The sequence below is a fragment of the Cibotium barometz genome, chromosome 55 (assembly GCF_041138505.1).
Source record: "Cibotium barometz isolate CiBa-2024 chromosome 55, ASM4113850v1, whole genome shotgun sequence".
In the NCBI taxonomy this organism is placed as follows: Eukaryota; Viridiplantae; Streptophyta; class Polypodiopsida; order Cyatheales; family Cibotiaceae; genus Cibotium; species Cibotium barometz.
In genome coordinates this window covers 35,987,053-35,996,558 of record NC_141100.1, presented here as the reverse complement: position 1 = coordinate 35,996,558, position 9,506 = coordinate 35,987,053, and the positions used below count along the sequence as shown (strand labels likewise).

The window sequence follows — 9,506 nt, the reverse complement described above, 5'->3', positions numbered from 1 at the left end:
GTGCAAGGTGTTGATTAACTCTACTAACTTTAATGAAGGGGAGGAATCGGTTGATCTAATGCTACCATCCCTTCCTAACTCTTGTGTAGCTCCTCCCCTTCCTAAATTACAAGATAGTTTAACATGGATGCTCACTCATAGTTGGGTAGAGGCTTGGAATACCCACCAACACCTCTTCTTACATAGTAGTAAAAACATGGCTATGGCATCCTTTGCCATTTTGACATAATCTGTGTGCATTTAAAACTCTATTAACAAGCTTAATATATTATTTTGCAAACATGCATATAGATTATCCCACATTCCTAGAGGAAGAATATTTACATGCTTTACATGATTTGTTCATCACCAAGAAGCCACCACCACCTTCAAATGACGGGGATGGAATGTCCAACTAGAGGCAGAAGCTGATCCCTTTTCCCACGACTAAGATGCGGCGAACTGTTCTACTCTAGATCCCATCCTAGATCTTCCAACCCTGGAGTATAAGTACATCATTTTGGCTAGGAATCCCCTTCTCAAAGCACAGCTTATGCACCAAGCCCTCATGCAGATAACACCCCTTGGACCAATAACACCTCTCCAAGGTGAAGGGTATGCACTCGGGGGGTGCACTACTAGAAAACCCTAGGTATCACGTCCGTTCGAGAGGTATTTTAAAAACCCCTTAACTAAAATTTTTCCCCCAATAAAACAACCCCTCTTTACTTATGAACTAAATGATTTTTTTCTAAAATAGAATTAAAAAAACCCTCCTGTTAATGTAATTGCGTTACTTTTTCTCAATGTATCTAATAAAAAACCCCTCCTATTGAACTCACGTGGTACACTAACATTTTTTAAGTTGAACCCCCCGAGGGTATGCAACATGAGTGTAGCCGTCAAATGTTCCCCACCTTTTAGTGGGTGGTAGGGCTAGAGAATAGATAGCTAGTGCATATGGTGCAACCAGAGACCTTATGGTCTAATGTCACCCATGGCTCATGACTTGTCAACCCGTGGGTGGTGGCTAGCAGATTTTCTTGAGATTCCAATTGTCACTTACATGATCACCCATGCATACAAGTGGTGGAGGTGTGAGCATTTAGCTGATTCATTGCTGGGGAGGCTATGAAAAAATTCAAGTAGAAGCTGACAGATAGGTTGACCTTGCCAAATTTGGTATCCAATCATCCTGGAGATTGTCATTCCTCATCGTCACGATCAAAGAATATGATGATATCTACATGGCATCTCCACAATATTTGCGAGTGGAACCCCTGTACATGCTCATCAAAAGAAGATTCACACCCAAGGAATTGCAAGAAAGGCATGCTTGTGACTCACATTTTGTCTACAACTTTGCATACTTCGAGAACATCACCTTTCAGTCCATTGATAAGCAGTGCAAGTTTATGCTCACCACAGTCCATGCATATCAAAGCATCCCCGATCCGGCCATTGTAGCACCATTCTTCTTTTTTAAGCTCATAATCCTTCTCATGGAAATTCAAGACGACTACATCCATAGCTATAACAGGAAAGGTATGCGCTTCGACCTCATGATCGACAAACACCAACTTCTAGAGGTCATTGTAAATTTTTTTATGTACACTACGTGTCCTATAGACATGAAAGAGCTACTACAAAGAATAATTGGGACAACAAGCCCTGCAACAATGATTCGGAGGATGGAATCTACATCAGGGATTAACCTAGCATCTCTTTATTACACATGAGAGATAGCATAACAAGTGTCATGTAACGGCGCTCTAAAGATTGTAGTTATGAGAATAGTAGGCCATGCCACAAAACCATGTAATTTATAACCATTGAGTCCATCGTTTATTAAGTTTTAGGTGCCCAAGTCTGAATAAGGGGGATGTTAACCCCATTTTGGGATTAACCTAGCATCTCTCTATTACACATGAGAGATAGCATAACAAGTGTCATGTAACAACGCTCTAAAGATTGTAGTTATGAGAATAGTAGGCCATGCCACAAAACCATGTAACCTATAACCATCTTAGCCATATTTTATTAAGTTTAAGGTGCCCAAGTCTGAATAAGGGCCATATGTATTCTCATAATGAAAGATAGAATCCCCTTTTGTGCCAATTAAGTATAGTTTTATCTCCTTTCTTTCTTGCTTGCCTATGGTGTTTGAGAGAGAGAGAGAGAGAGAGAGAGAGAGAGAGAGAGTTGAGAGGAGAGAGCTACATGTTCCTTTCATGTTCCTTTCATGCTTGTGTACTTTCCTCTGTGCATGTTTTCTTTTTGACTTATAATTCTATGTGACTTTAAGTTTAAGAGAGTTGGAGACATGATGACCATAAGGTGAATTTAAATTTTGTGCATCAATTTTCATATTGGAGTTTCCCCTCCCTATTTGCTACATATGAAGAAACTGAAAGCTCCAATGGTCCTTCACCATACCCAACTAGGTATTCAATCAATAAAGAAGGAGGAAAAGACTACAAAGATTAGAAGAGAGGGAAAGAGGAAAACAACACATAGATTGAAAAGGGAGGGACTGTGGGGAAAGAGGAAAAAGAGTTAAGAGGTCAGAAAGGGAGGGAAAGAGGAAGAAAAGAATGGCATCAATACTAAGGGAAAAAGAGTGTAGAGATTGATAGGGTGGGAAAGAGGTTTAAACAATGGCCACCCATAAGGGAAAGTCTATGTTAGAAAGAAGACATTACCTTTTACCAAATGATGATGATTACGGCAACCATGAGAGACATACTCGAAAGCTATTGGGTCCCATTGAAATGCATTTAAATAAAAGCTAACGAGGATTACTTCTTTACTTTGATTACCTATTAGAAAAGTGCTATATAATAGGGCTATCTAGGACAAGTGCTTTGTGATCCACCTTACCCTGCTTTCAAACTTTTAAATAACCCAAAATGCACGTCAGACCAAGACCATACTTGTTTTCAAATGAACCAAAATGCACACTAGACTAAGAACATACTACTTAGATTTTCTTTGTGATCCACCTTACCTTACTTTCAACCTTTTAAATAATACAAAATGAAACTCAAACTAAGACCACACTTCTTTTTAAATGAACCAAAATGCACTCTAGACTAAGAACATACCTTGCTTTCAACCTTTTAAATAACCCAAAATGCACGTCGAGACCAAGACCATACTTTTTTTTAAATGAACCAAAATGTATGCTAGACTAAGAACATATTGCTTAGATTTTTTTGTTGTCCACCTTAGCTTGATTTACACCTTTTAAATAACCCAAAATGCACATCGAAATAGGACCATACGTCTTTTAAAATGAACCAAAATGCATGCTAGGCTAAGAACATACCCTGCTTTCAACCTTTTACATAACCCAAAATGCACGTCAGGACCAAGACCATACTTTATTTTAAATGAACCAAAATGCACACTATACTAAGAACATTCTACTAGACTTTCTTGTACCAATTTTTATGATGATAGACTTTTAAAGACATTTCCTCGTAACACTTGGACTTTCTTATACAAAATTAAGTAATTGGGTTTTTTTCTACACATCAATTGATTTCCTAGCTACACAGTTAGTCGATAAAATATGCACATCAATTGCTTTCCTAGGTAGCTGAAATTTTTAAAAGATTGAGTTTTTATTTTTAATTGCAAGGGCTTCAAGGGATTTGTTTTCCAATTTGAGTCTTGAAAAGCACATTCAAGGATGCGGTTTAATGATAACTCATTTGGCATTTTTGTTCTATCATATTATTATCTTCTTTTCCATGGGGTTAAGGCAAAATTATAGAATATAAGATATAGTTTTATACATCTTCTTTCTTCTTACTTTTAATTTTTGACTCGCAATAGCCTATTGATGTGATTATGTGTATTAAAGTGATTTTATTTGTAAACTATGATTGGGCTTTGCTTGTTTCAACCATTTATCTCTCCCAATCAAATTTGATTGACAAGGGAGGAGGCCATCGAAAGGTATCAATCGGCAACCACAGTATTGTTCTATAATTTGTTATTGTCGATTTTTCACTTTTCTCTTTTAAATATGTGTTCTACAATAGCATCGAGTGTCATTCTTAATGTCCATAATATCAAATAAATTGGGTCCTTCGAGGGGTGTACTTTTAGGAAGGCCTACATACAACGTGCATTCCAAGGGTATTAAAAAATACCCTTTACTATGAATATTAACTTAATAAAATGACCCCTTTTTCTTTATAAACTCATGTTTTTTTTATGCCATTATTCAAAACCCCCTCATGTTAGTAGAATTCTATAAATTTTTTTTGTAAGTAGATCGGAAACATTTCATGTCTACTAGCTTTGTTACTCGAAAATAATAGGCTAACCAAAGCTTCCTTTTCTAACACCCAATTCACCCACCTAGAAATTCTAGATCTAAGACACAATAGGTTGGAAGGTAACCTTCAACGTACCTTAGTGATTACTCTTTTTTAAGGATCCTAATTGTCCTCGTTATTGGATACAATCTATTAATTGGCTCTATCCGAGTCTCCTTTGGTATATCAGATTCTAATTTGATGGTCATTCAGCTCTCCAACAACCACCTTACATGAGCATCCCAGACACTCTTAAGCTATTTCGCGATTTCCAATTTGAATCCGATGTAGCACAATAATATAGCCTTATCTAGGTTTTCAACCCATTTTTCATTGATTGTGAAAAGTTTGGATCTATCTTACCATTATTTTTTATTGATTATGAAATGTTTGTATCTATCTTACCACTATATTGATTCTGACGTTCTAGCCTATTTGGACCTCTCTTGCAATATGCTAATTGGCTCATCAATGTCAAATGCACATATGCATGCATATATAGCACATGTGTTGAAATATACAAGTGAATAGGGTGTGTGTGGGAACAAGCTCTTGGATAGAGGCTGTAAAAGAGAAGATGTAATTGTGAAAAAACCTGTGAAAAGGTGAGAAGAATCTACTGGGAGAGAATAATGGGTAGCATGAGGGAATTTAGGAGTGTGGAGTTATTTTGGGAGATATTTAGGGAAAAGAGAAGAGGTGGAGAGAATCAGGCAAAAGGTGGAGATATTCTGGGAGTGAATCATGGAGAAATCAATGGGATTTGATGCTTGATGTAAACACTATAAATTGAGGCATAGCCCTAATGAGAATTTGTTGGTTTTTGAGTATCCATGCCTACATTAATCTATTTGCTAATTATTCACTAATTTAGTCTTAATCATTTGCTAACCACTTTGTTATTGATGTTGATTCTAGTGTTTGATCCACCATAGCTCATCATTATGCTCAAATTTCAACATGGTATCAGAGCCATGCCTAGAATCAATTAGGTTTATGAGCCCATTAGTTAATTAATGAGGATTAGTAGATGATTAGCAAAAAAATCAAATTTTTAGTGAGTTTTCACTTCTCCCCTTCACACCCAGTCAGTGGACTCCATTCTCCTTGCACACATAACATTAGGCTAAGCCCTTTTAGGTACTTATAGTAGACTCATAGGGCTACACACACCTTGAATCTTGTGGACCAATTCAGCGCAGAACTGCAAATTTTCACAGATTGAAGGGCGCCGTTTTTTGAGCTATTTTTGACATTGCTACTTCATCAAATCACATTGCTTCAATTCCTCTTAGCCCAAGGGGTAATCAAGCATGCTCTACAAGCTGGTGAAGACAGAATTCAATTTCATCAAGTCTACATTGAGATCAAAGCTCTTGATCAAATCTGCAGGTGATTTTGGTAAAACAGAGATTAAGCTTTCATTATTTGGTCAAATCTTGTGTTTCTTGGCTTAATCCTCTACTAGAATCATTGCTATTGATGCCTTTGAAAGCATTTGAGCTCATTTGAAGTGGAAGGCACCATATCTGGACTCCCCGCATACTCTATTTGAGTTGGGCTTCTTCTCAGAAGACTTCACCAGTGAAGACTTCCCTTTGCCCTTCTTGTTGTTGTTGTTGTTGTTGTGGCCTTTCGATCGCTGGCCAGCCAAGGCCCCGGAACCTCCGCCCTGTGGAGGGTTTGTAAACCACTCTTCCTGGTCCAAGACCATCGGCACAAGCTCCTCCCATGTGATGGTGCCGAGCCTCCCACTGGTGATCAAAGAAGAATAGAAAGCTGAGTACTGATGAGGTGTAAGATGCGACAGCAAAGTGATGGCCATATCCTCTGAAGATATCTCCTTCCCAACCTGAAGAACCTCTTGCTGAAGAGCCTGGAGTTTGTTGATGTGCTTGTGTATCGTCGAAGACTTTGTAGGATTCATCACTCACATCTGCACTTCCAAGGAAAATCCTCTTCATGGGTGATACCCTGTTATACAAAGAAGCCAAGTGCTGCCAAATCTCTCAGGCCAGCGTCATGTGTTTGATGTGGTTGATCACTTGGGGTGTGCAATTAAGGAAGATGAAAGAACGCACACGAGCATTGACATGATCCCACAATTGTGCCTGAGCCTCCCACTCTTTCCTAGTAGAAAGTGAAAGCTCCTCCTCCTCCAACTCTCGCCGTGGAACTCCAGCCATAATGAAATCAGCCAAATCATAAGACTCTAGGACAAACTTCATCATTACCTTCCAGATGCCATAATTGGTCCTGTCCAATTGTGGGTCCACCGGGAATGTCGGGAGGGTGGGGATCTTCACATGCTTCTCATCCATCTCGTGTAAATCTGCCATCTCGGGGTTCACAAGGTCTTTTGAAGTGAGGGTCGGTGGGAAGAAAAATGAAGAAGAGGCTGCAACTGCAATGCAAGGTGGTTGTCTAGCAATGATGGCCTACGTGCTTCTCCCGAACAGCCCAGAAATTCTCCAATCAGCACCAAAAAACAGCAAACCCTCAAGCTCTCACTATCTCCAAGCTTCAAGCCACCTGGGACTCTGATACCATGTTGGAATGCACAGCGGAAATGAGACAAACTGCTGTGAGAGAGAAAACGCAGAAGTGTAGGAGAGAGAGAAAGTGTATAAACTCTACCATGTATAGAAGATCTGATACAAAATGGTGTGGGGGGCAAGGCTGGTATTTATACCACCCTGGGTTGCTGGTCCGGCCAGCCTAAAACAGGGCGACAGCAGCAAGACTGCCCAAGACTAGAAAAAGGTCTAGTCGGCCAACACAAAAATGGGGCACACCTGGTTGGCCAGCACTACTACAGTCGACAGCAGAAAAGAACACCCCCCACAGCTAGAAAAAACAAGGAAAAATGGACAATGAGTAAAAATTGAGAAAACACCTATCCGGGCGGGCACACCCACAACAGATGCCTTTACTCCATATTGAGTAATATGGTACAGACAGGAGATGACTGTTAACAGGATCATGGATGAATCAGCCAGCTCATATGGAGAGTATATATATGGTGGCCCTCCCCCCCATTTTTCATTATCGCTTTTGGTCGATTGGCAAGCACCCTTCAGCCCTCTGCCTATGGAGACCACTCCTCACCTACGGGCTGGTTGTATCCATCTTTTTCTTGAGGATTAGTGCATCAGCATTTTGTTGTTTCCTCTCATCCCTTACTTGGAGCTTCAACATCTTTGTCATTTGTCTACATCTTTCTGTTGTCCTCTGACACTTTAAACCTCCCATTGAGTCCTCTTTCACTGCATCTAGCAATGCGGAATCTGGTCGGATTGGTGTAGAGGCTCCAATATTGGCTCTTTTTGTAGCCTCTTAAGAATGGTTTTGGGTTTTGTTCAAGGCCTTTGGGGCAGGCAGTGAGTTCCCCTCATTGGTTCTATGGTTGGCTTTGGAATGGGGTCAAGGATCTCCTCAAGCAGGGTCACTGGTTTGTACTCGCGACCAGTTGCTTAAGTATTAGCTCTAGCTCAGCCTACACTTTCCTTACAAGATCTTGGGCGTGTTTTGTTTGCTCTTTCTCCCACCCAGTGTTGGGGTTCTCTTTGAGTTTCTTTGAAAGGTTTGCATAGTCAATGTGGTTTCTTCTCTTTGGAAGAGTTGGTTTGAATGGGAGATTACTTATTGTCTCCATGAGGGAGGCGGTTTAGGAGCTATTGTCTGAACCACTTTCAATGGTCGCGATGTTGTTGCTCTTGACAAGTGACCGTGTGTTGTGTTCCCGTGTGCTCTTCGAGGTTTTTATTATTTGGACCTCTAGTTCTGGTCCTTGAGCCTTTTCAGCCTTCAGGGGCTATTGCAGCCTTTTGGGCTTGTGGCTTAGGCTCTTGGGCTACTGGCTTCGAGGTTGAAGGTTGAGCTTTCTACTTCTTAGCTGCCTTGGATGTTTCCTTGGTAATTGCACTCATCTTGGTTTGGGCCTTGTGATGCCATTAAGGGGGACTATATGAATAAGTCGACCTTGTACACTTAACAAGTTAAGCCTCTTCGAAGTGGTTGATGCTTCGGCCACTCGGGTGATTGTCACTCTGTTGGGACAATCCTTGAAAGCGGCCACTCGAGTGATTGTCACTCTGTTGGGACAATCCTTGAAAGCATGTTCGAATCCACACTTGTAACATGTGCCTTCCTCCGTATGGAATGACATTGAAGAGGTGGCCTACATGACGTGTTATTGAAGTCTCTCGCTCTTTGTTGCACCATAGCTTTTAACAGAGAGATATAGTCTGTGGCCTGGGGTTGCCCTAGATATCCATATGAATTATTGCTCAGATGGCTTATAGCTCTCCTATTCTGGACTCTCTGAGTCCGTTGACAATGTCACCGAGTACTGTTGTACTGGTGCAGTTGTAGGAGGAACTAGTTGGGGTGGTAATATTGGAGGTGGGTATGGCATTGGTGGTGGTCGATACATACCTCTCAGTATAGGGTTCTGATAAATGGGCACTCCATTATGCGCCAGTTAAGAAGTATTTGGTATGGGTGGTAGGGCTAGTGGTTGCTTTGGTTCCGGGAGCATAGGTTGTGGTGCCGGGTTTCCCTGGTACCAACAATGAGTTGTATTGTGGTTACCACGACATTGGCAATGAGCACAAAATTGTTCTTGTCTAGGCCTTAGCATAGGACACTCCATACTTGTATGATTTCGGCTATAAATTGCGCACCAAACCATATCTCTTTGTGGGAATAGGTGGTGTCCTGTGATAAATGGTTAGAGGAGCTCATTGCTAATGAAAAGATTCAGGCGGATCAAAAGATCGGCGATTGAGATTAAATGTGGGTCAGTGATCTGGATTTGTGCACTCCAGGGCTATGCAGGAACGAAGGACAGCTTTTCTTCAGCTCTTGGAGCCTCGGACTTTTATTTTTCTGGAGGAGAGGATCGAATCAGTTGGTATCATAGGCCTCCAATGTGGATTTTTACCCCACCCCCTCATGTGTAACCTCCCTCCAAGAGCTGCCAGCCGTGGAGGGAGCCTTATTCAGACGTATAGCTCAGTAATCTCAGATGCTCGTTGCTTTACTGGTGGAAGGATCTTTCTTTTGGGGGTTTAACATGAGCATTGATTTACTCAATTCAAGCTCTTATCTAAATTTTTGGTTTAAGCTCAAGACGGGTTATTGTTAGCGAAGGGAGATTTTCCATTATGAAATTATGCCTAGGTTAATAACTCTGTT

At 40.8% G+C, this 9,506-nt stretch overlaps 1 pseudogene across 1 annotated transcript in view; it reads left to right on the top strand.

The window, feature by feature from the left end:
* Positions 1 to 8,994: 8,994 nt before the first annotated feature.
* Positions 8,995 to 9,506, top strand: part of LOC147607687 (putative RNA-dependent RNA polymerase 1) — a 41,804-nt pseudogene continuing 41,292 nt past the window's right edge. Inside the window, exon 1 of the transcript XR_015264693.1 lies at positions 8,995 to 9,354. The product of XR_015264693.1 is annotated as a putative RNA-dependent RNA polymerase 1 (transcript). The remainder of the gene's footprint in view (positions 9,355 to 9,506) is intronic.